Below are 9,137 nucleotides of genomic sequence, written 5' to 3' on the forward strand. Positions count from 1 at the left end.
AGCAGTTTTTTGATGGAGTCTTTGGGTTTTCCATGTAGAGTATCATGTTATCTGTGAAGAGTGAAAGTTTTTCTTCTTATTTGCCAATTTGGATGCATTTTATTTCTTTTTGTTGTCTGACTGCTGAGGCTAGGACTTCCGGTACTATGTTGAACAACATTGGTGAGAGTGGACATCCCTATCATGGAAGGAAAGCTCTCAGATTCTCCCCTTTAAGGATATTAGATGTGGGCCTTTCGTGTATGACTTTTATGCTGTTGAGGTGAGTTAACTGACTGGAACTTAAATAAAAACCTAAAAAAATGATTTTTTTTTAAAATGCAAAGTACCAAAGAAAGCAGGAAAGGAGGACAAGAGTGATTTCACCTCAACTCACCAGTATTATTCATCTCCCAGTAAAAACACAAAGGGAAGATAAAAGAAATTTTGCTTTATACTTTATTCATAGTAGATAAGAAAGAACTAAAGGTAAATTATTTTTTATCAGCAACTGCAAGACTTCAAAGCAAGTTGGCATATTTTTAGTATGTTCATTTTTTTCCCCTTGCCCCATGCCTGAGGGGGAACATTTTCAAAACCAGGGATGAGAAAGCTACATGGAGACAAATTTCTTTTACTGCTTTTGGTTTGCTCTTTGCAGGATGGTAGATGGTATTTTTGTTTTGTTTTCTTTTGTTTTTTCCAGCCAGTAAAGTTTATGTGGACAGAGAAGTTGGCATTAGAATAGAAGAAAGATGTAAACAGTGGAGTCATTGAACTTGTGAAAAGGAGATCAAGAGAGTTTCGTTAAAGCAGTGATCTCCAAATGGACTCAGAGCATTCTTGAGACTATGCAAAATCAACAATTCAAATGAAAACAGAATATACAATATCAGTATTTTTGTCTCTATATCTATCTATACCTATGTCTACATATTAAATTAAATTAAGTTTAATTTACAATTAATAGAAAGCTTGATATTAAATATTTCCTTAATTTGTCAAGTGGCCCTGTGTCAAACATGTCAACAGACAGGAGACAGTCTGAGTACTGGAAGAGAAATCTACAACTCAGAACTACAGAAGCTCACACTCACTTTTAGATTCTTACAGTTTTTTTGGGACATTGCAGTTAACATGTTCTAAGTTAAGAGGATTTATGGACTATGTTATCTAATTTTAACTACATTACCCTCACACAAATGATTTTCAAAACATTTAAAGACATCCAGATTAAAAACTAATACAGGTAGAAGCACGTAATAATACAATGACAGAATTGACAGCTTTGCTCCTATTCCCAGCTGTGTTATGAGTAATTTTATGGAATTAAAGGCTTGTCAGCAATGATCTAATCAGATGTGAATAGAAGATAGCAAAAAAACATTACAAGAGTAGTGCACACATAGTCACAGGCACAAATTATACTACCATATAAAATCATTTTGCTGATAGAATCATATCATCCAAAATTTTGTCTGAAAATCATTGGCTTGGAGGACTGGGTAGACTAAGATCAATTCTTGAAAAAATGCAAGGAAAAGAGAAAGAAAAAGACAGAATGAAAAAAGACTGAGGGGAAAGGGGTGAAGTATTACAAGGCATAATAAATAGAAGGGGAAAATACAGTCAATGTAGTCCTGAGATCAGAAGAAACAACCAAATCAAGAGCAGGAGCAAAATAATACTTTCATATTTAGTGTACCAAAGCCTTTGTAATAAGACTTTATATTGCCAGATATGTGTCACACCCTGAAAAGTATACAAGAAAGTCAAAGACAGGCAAAACAATGAGGTCCAAGATTAGGTTGGCCTGCAATATATTGACTTATCTACTCAAAGCTAGTATATTTTTAATAGCAGCTTGGTAATCAAGGATTAGGGGTATATGATCAGAATCAAACCAATCCATTATCCTTGTTGTCTGAAAAGTTTGCTTTAAGTATTTAGTAGATGTGAATGTATCAGTATCCAATAATATGATGTGATCAGTTGCAAGTTTGCAAGTGCTGCATTGGATCTGGATTCCCAATGAAAAGAGTCCTGTTTTGAAGAAGACTAATCATATCCTTCATTAATAGGAAAATGACTAGAACTGCAAGTTACAGTAAATGACATCTTATGTGGTACCTCAGGAAAGAGCCCATCTTTTCTGGTGACAAGTGGGATATAATTATTCCTATATATGCAAAAATTTGGTTATTATTTATAGTTGCACAGACAAATGGAACTCCTCTATATTTCAGTTCCAAAAAAAAAATTGAAGAAACCGGAGGGGTTCTGTTTGCTATCTCATAATCTATTGACATCTCTTGGTGAAGAGTAGAAACAACAGCAATTTATGAGAAAATACCAAAGACAATAGGAAACAGTTTTTCTTTAAAGTTTTATTTACTTTTGAGAGAGAGATGGTGGGAGGAGCAGAGAGAGGGGGACAAAGGATCCAAGTCAGGCTTCATGCTGATAGCAGAGAGCCCGACGTGGGACTCAAACTCACAAACTACGAGATCATGACCCGAGCTGAAATGGAGAGTCAGACACTCAACCAACTGAGCCACCCAGGTGCCCAGGAAGCACTATTTTATATATGCTGTGTTATGAATTCTCTTGGAGTCTTAGGAGATAATATTATGTAGAAAACTATAGACTATTTTACACTGAGTCAGAGAATATTTCAGAAAACTTGGGTTGAGAAGAAATCTAGGAATCATTTGACCAGTTAGCCTTTCTAACATTTTAGTTTACTGATATTTAACAGATGTATGATAAATATATTTATCAGAATATTTATAAAAAGTTCTTTTTTATAGTTCTAAAACAAACTTTCCAAGTGATAAGAAAATATTGAGTCAATTTGGTAGTGGTAACTCTTAGATTACACGATAGACAAAACTTCTACTTCTCATCAGGTGTGATTCAAAGACATCTTCGAAGTGCATCAGCACTGTTCCATCAGGAATATCATGCTGATATCTTGAAAATCTTTTTTGAATTCTCAAAAAGGATTTCAATTATCATTCTCCTGTGTGCTTGACTTCTGGACCTATAACATCTGTAGTACCCTCTCTGTGTTTTGATGGCTGGAGCTCTCAGTATAAATACGAGGGTACATACAAACAAGACTGGGCAACTTCATCAGAAAGGTTGACTTGAAAATGGAAGGAGAAATCACATACATTCATTCAGGTAATCAATTATAAATATAAGCTCTTAAAAATGAAATTTCTCAGAAAATATACCTTCTCTACTTTTTATATAACAAGCATAGAGCTACAGAAAATTTATAATAAAACAATCTAGCAACATCTGCAATAACTTTTACCTATCCTTACATCTTCCAACATACCTTTCATTAGAGTTTTGCATTGTAAAATTTATCTAATCTCTCTCCATTCTATAAGGATGGATTCTAACAATAGAATGCAGTAAGCTTTAGTGCATCTTATCAAAATTTCCATTTCAGAATGCCCCATGATAATATAATTATTATAATATTGGAAAAAATTCATGTTCAATGTACCCAAAGCTATTTCACAGCATCAATTGCAGTAGAAATATGAGCAGAATATTTCATGCTTCTATTCTCTCTTGAGGATAACACCTTTGGTAATTTCCATATGTCATCCAGTTAATGTGACAAACAAAAAGTTGAGGATTTCAAGTACAATAATAGAAGTGAAAGATTTTGATTGACTGGTACATTATAACGCTTATTACATACTGTGGACCCAGGATGTTATAATAATTAGCCTGTCAAGTCAATTGTTACTCTTCATTAAAAATGAATATAAGGGAGCAATTAATCTCACAACTTTAGCTTCATTAGGACATTTGTTTTTGCAGTTGGGTGCAGTTCAGTATCTCAATCTAAAGGATGTATCATTTTCTAATAGAAGGTTTCACCTTCATTATTTTGATTATGTACTTGAATAGCAAAATGTAAGCTTATGTAATGACTGGGTGAAAATTCTGTGTTATTTATAATTTGCCTTTTGAAATTCATTATAGATACAAGAGATTTTTCCCTTTTCCTTTTCTTCATCTTCACATTATGAGGCTGTGGATTCAGACTTTCACACTCCTTGAAAGTGATTCTATCTTCTGTAAATAATGTCTCTGAAAATGCTGACACTTGCAAAAAAAGACAAAGCTCAAGGACTTTTCTACAAGCCCAGAAAACATTGCAAAGAATGTGAAACTGGAATTGAGTTTTTCTTACGTAGTAAAGGTTAGACAAGTAATAATAAAAAATTGTGTTAGTAGTAAGATTCCAACTTAGACTGTGGACTGCTTGCTCACAGTGGTTGAAACCTGGCAGTGAAAGTTACAGCACAGATTACAGAAAAGATTAAGGTTCTTCCCTCTCAGTTCTAATGAAATAAAGACAAGAAATAATAACAATTTGAAATCAACATCTTCCTTCGTTTGTGGACAAAGTAACCCCATCAGTTAGAAAATTAGAGAAAGAAGTGTGTATGGCCAGTAGGCATTAGAGAGAAACATTGAAGCACAGACTAGCAATGGGAGAATGGACTCTAAAAGGTGGGCCGTTTTCAGTCCCATCACCCTTACTCAACCTTGGCATATACGACTCCATATTGGAAATGTCATGATCTCCCTTGAAAATATAGAAAACTTTCACTGCTGGCAATTGTTACTTATAATAACTTGATTATATTACTGTTGCTGTTTATGTGAGCCAACATGGGGTAATGCAAAAGAGCATTTACTTAGATTAAACAGACTCTGTTTGGATCATATTCTCCATTTCTGAGTCAGTTGACCTTGGACAAAGTACATAACTCTGGACTTCATTTATAATATGTATTAGTTTGCTAAGACTGCCATAAACTGTCTTAACCAACAGAAGTTATTATTATTATTATTATTATTTTTACAGTTCTGAGGGCTATAAGTCCGAGATTAAAGTGATAGCAGGTTTGGTTTCTTCTGAGGCCTCTTTCCTTGGCTTAGTGCAAATTTCCTTATATTATAAGGACATCAGTCAGATTAGATTAGGGCCCACCCTAATAGCCTCTCTTCTTTGAAGGCCTTATCTCTAAATACAATCACATTCTGGAATATTGGGGGTTAAGAAAGGCTTCAAAACAGGAATTTTAGAGCGATAAAATTCAGCTCATATCTACGTAATTGTAATAATAGTGTTGAAACTCTCAGAGTTTTAAATGAATTAAATGATTCAAAACACATGAAGTATTAGCTAAAATTTCTCTTGTATATAGTAGACATTCAACAGAAGTTATATTCTACTATTCCTCCTTAAGCTATCGATCATCTGACTCTTGAACTTCTCAGGTTAAGGACTGTTCCTTAGTAGCCCCACAATCAGAATCCAGCAACTGGAGAGAGTGGTGAAATGAGGCAAGTGAACTAGTTCCCTAAGTGAATCCTGTATACCCTAACATTTAAGAACTTCTGGAGTGAATCTAGTGGGAAAAGAATGGGAACATTTGGTCAGGCAGAAGATGAAAAGAATCAGAAGAATTTATTACTAGGTCAGAGTAAGACATGCTAGTCCTTCAAAGAAGTTAATCAAGGCATAAAGGGCAAATGTACTAGAGGTGAGTGATGGATGGGACTGCCCAGGAACATCACAATGAGAATGTTAGTTAGGTTGTCAGGAATATTTAGTGACAGGAGTTGGTACAATCTAGGATTCAGGAACAGAACTCCATGTACTTATAGCAGCTTCCTTCAGGAGAAATTACTAAAATAAAATAACAAACACAAGTTGTAAAGGGGTAAATTAATAAGCAAGTAAGTAAATAAACAAGCCAGTCATCACTGTGCTAACCTTTTTAGATGCACTTGCTCATTAAGTCACAACTTTAGGTGTGGAGTACAATTTCTGCCTTACACTTGGGGAAACAGTAGTTTGGAGATCTAAACTTCAGGAGGCCAGAGTCCATTATTTATATTTTTAGCACTCACCAAAAGTCCTGGCATATGGTGAGTAGTGAATAACAGTTCACTGATTGAACCAATGGACTGTCAATTACTCTATAGTACAATGATGAAACTAGGAATTAAACCAAAGACATGATTGAAGTCAACGCACCAGAAACAGACGATGAAAGAAAGGGAAATGGCATAATGTGCAGTGTATGAAAAATAAAAATGAAAACAATAACAGAATTAAGAATACTATCTCCCAATTTGCTGATTTCATCATTGGAAAAACACAGCAACATATACAGAGCCAAAAAATGTGTCTTCAGTTATGTCTTCTTTCAAAATTTTTTTTAGAGAGAGAGTGAGAGTGCAAGTCGGGGAGAGGGACAGAGTGAGAAAGAAAGAGAGAATCTTAAATTGGCTTGACACTTAGCGCAGAGCCCAGCGTAGGGCTTGATCCCATGACCCTGGGATAATGACCTGAGCCAAAATCAAGAGTTGGTCGCTCAGTCAACTGAGCCACCCAGGTTCCCCTTCAGTTATCTCTTATTAATTGATATCACTTGATTAGCCCTCTCTGAAAATTGGTTGTGCATCTATCTGTCAATCAACTTTTTTTAACACCTAGCCCACATTTTTTATTTAGCACTAACATATCATTATATTTAGTATATATCTAAAAATATTAGGCAGCATAACATAATGGAATAGTAATGAACTTTGTAGTTAGTGTATTGTCTTTTGATGTTCAGCTCTAGTACGTACCAGCTTAGTTACCTTGGGCAAATTACTTAATGTCTCTGAACTTCAGTTTGCTTTATCTATGCAAAGGGACCTTTTATAGTTTGAAATGAAGGTATGATTAGATAATTTCTGTGACAAGTCCCCACCACAAAGAAAATGATTGGCTAATCTTGTAATCCAGGACACAAATGAAATAAATTTTCTACCAGAATAATTTTTATATAAAACTGTCACTTTCTTCCATGATGCTCTACAGTTAACATCAAATTGTTCATCTTTTCCAGCATTATTTTTTTTTAATTTTTTAATGTTTTATGTATTTCTGAGAGAGAGAGACAGCGTGAGCAGGGAAGGGTCAGAAAGAGAGGGAGATACAGAATCTAAAGCAGGCTCCAGGCTCTGAGCTAGCTGTCAGCACAGAGCCCAACATGGGGCTCGAACCCACAAACTGTTAGATCATGATCTGAGCTGAAGTCAGATGCTTAACTGACTGAGCCACCCAGGCGCTCCTCCAGAATTAAATTTAAACAGTTGTTTCTTCAGTTGTCATCCTGCTGCATTTGACACTGGAGCTCACCCTTCATTTCTGAAAATTCTTGGTCCCCTGGCTTTCATAGCATCATTCATTCTGATATATTTGTTAATATCTTAGCTGTTTATTTTATTAATGAAGGGTACACATGTATATATTCATATTATCATGAAATTCAGTCATGATTTCTAGCTGTTTTTGAAAACACATCCATGTGTTGGAATACTTTATAAAATATGAGTTGTATAACCCTAAGGAAGAAGTCAGCAAATTTAGTCTTAGTTTTTCTTGAAGCTAAGAGAGTGCGGGCTTAGAAATTAAGCTCTGCCAATCAAGTGGAACTATGTGGGACTTTCACTGGGAAGTCCGGAATGAGGCTGTGGGAAGATGAGGACAAAAGCACAAGATTGAGTGTCTTGCGGTCCATGGCCAGTCCCTATGATTGCACTTGCAGCACCTGGGTCTTTGCTGGAATATTCCTGTGAGATAGTTGGAGTCTTTGTCTGCTTATTCTCTAAGCCTGAATCTCTAGTGGCCACAAATACCCTTTGACCTACCTATTATCTTTAATCATTTCTCCCGATTAAACTACCTACAAGGGTTTCTGTTGTTAGTAATAAAGATCAGTGACTGGCACAATATCCCTCAAATGACTATCCATGACCTATATTCCAGTCCTAAATAAAACTTTTTCACCATTTCAACCAAGACTCAGAAGGCAGTAACTGCCAAATACTTGTTTCTGTCTTTGACATTAGTCATTTGAGTTTCACACATTATTTCCATTCATTTATTAGACATCCCTATGTAAGTATGTATCAAAAGTTCTCAAACTGAATACATTCATAACTTATTCTCACTAAATCACACCCAAAGCCAGTTGTAATTTATCAGTCAAGCCAAACACAGTTTTTTTTGTTTTTTTGTGTGTTTGGTTTTTTGTTTTTTGTTTTTTGTTTTTTTTTTTGTCGTTATTGTTGTTCTGTTGAGGTTTTGTTGGTGGTGGGGGGGGGGAGGTTTGGCTGTTTCAAGATGTGATTGAGTTTAGTCTAAATTTCAGTTTATCTTTAATTGCTCTACCCAGTAGCAATTTATGTGATGACGCAAATGTTCAAAGTCAGTGCTGTCCAAAATAGTAGGCAGTACCCAACTGAAGCTGTTGAGTGTTTGAAATATAGCTGGTGCAACTGAGAAGCCAAATATTTAATTTTGTTTAAATTTTGTTAAATTTGTATGTAAGTTTCAATAGCTGAATATGGCTAATACCTTCCATATTGAACATTGTAATTCTGTATCATATCCCTTAGCTTTGGTTTAATTTGAAGATGCAGCAAACTGTATTTTTATTCAGAGTGCTTGGATAGAAATTTTTACAAAAATTCCTAAGGTTTTTCCTTTAGAAATAATGCTTATTACATTGTCTAGGTCAGCATTTTATACTGATAACTCTTTGGGTATTAACTACTGACCAGTTTTATGGCCACTTAACTGTAGTGTCCAGAATGATCGTTCTGACCTATTGATGTACGCCAAGGAAAATAGAATCAATAAGCTCCCTGAAGCTCTATGATATCTCTTGCTAGCAGAGTTGATCATCTGAAACTGCCAGATACATAAACTTCATATCAAGTGAGGGAACAGATGTTTACCTTGCTTTTGGAAGAATTTTATAACCCCTACCTAAAATAAAGTTGCTGGTACATTTCAAATTTGAAAGTGCTCTACTATCTTTTTAAACATAGCTTAAGTAACAGAATTCCTTAGTGCAGGCTTTGGGGATGAGTTATAGACTATGCTTAGAACACCTGAATCAACTATTTGTAATTAATTGTACTACTGGAAACAATTGGAAATTTAGCTACATAAATTTTTTTGAGGACTATTTTCTCTAAATTAACAAAAGTCACACAATCTTTATTATTCTATACAGCAAGCATGGGCAAAACTTTTCTCTACAGAGTCAGTTAGA

The sequence above is a fragment of the Crocuta crocuta genome, unplaced genomic scaffold, assembly GCF_008692635.1.
Source record: "Crocuta crocuta isolate KB4526 unplaced genomic scaffold, BGI_CrCroc_1.0 scaffold807, whole genome shotgun sequence".
Lineage (NCBI taxonomy): Eukaryota > Metazoa > Chordata > Mammalia > Carnivora > Hyaenidae > Crocuta > Crocuta crocuta.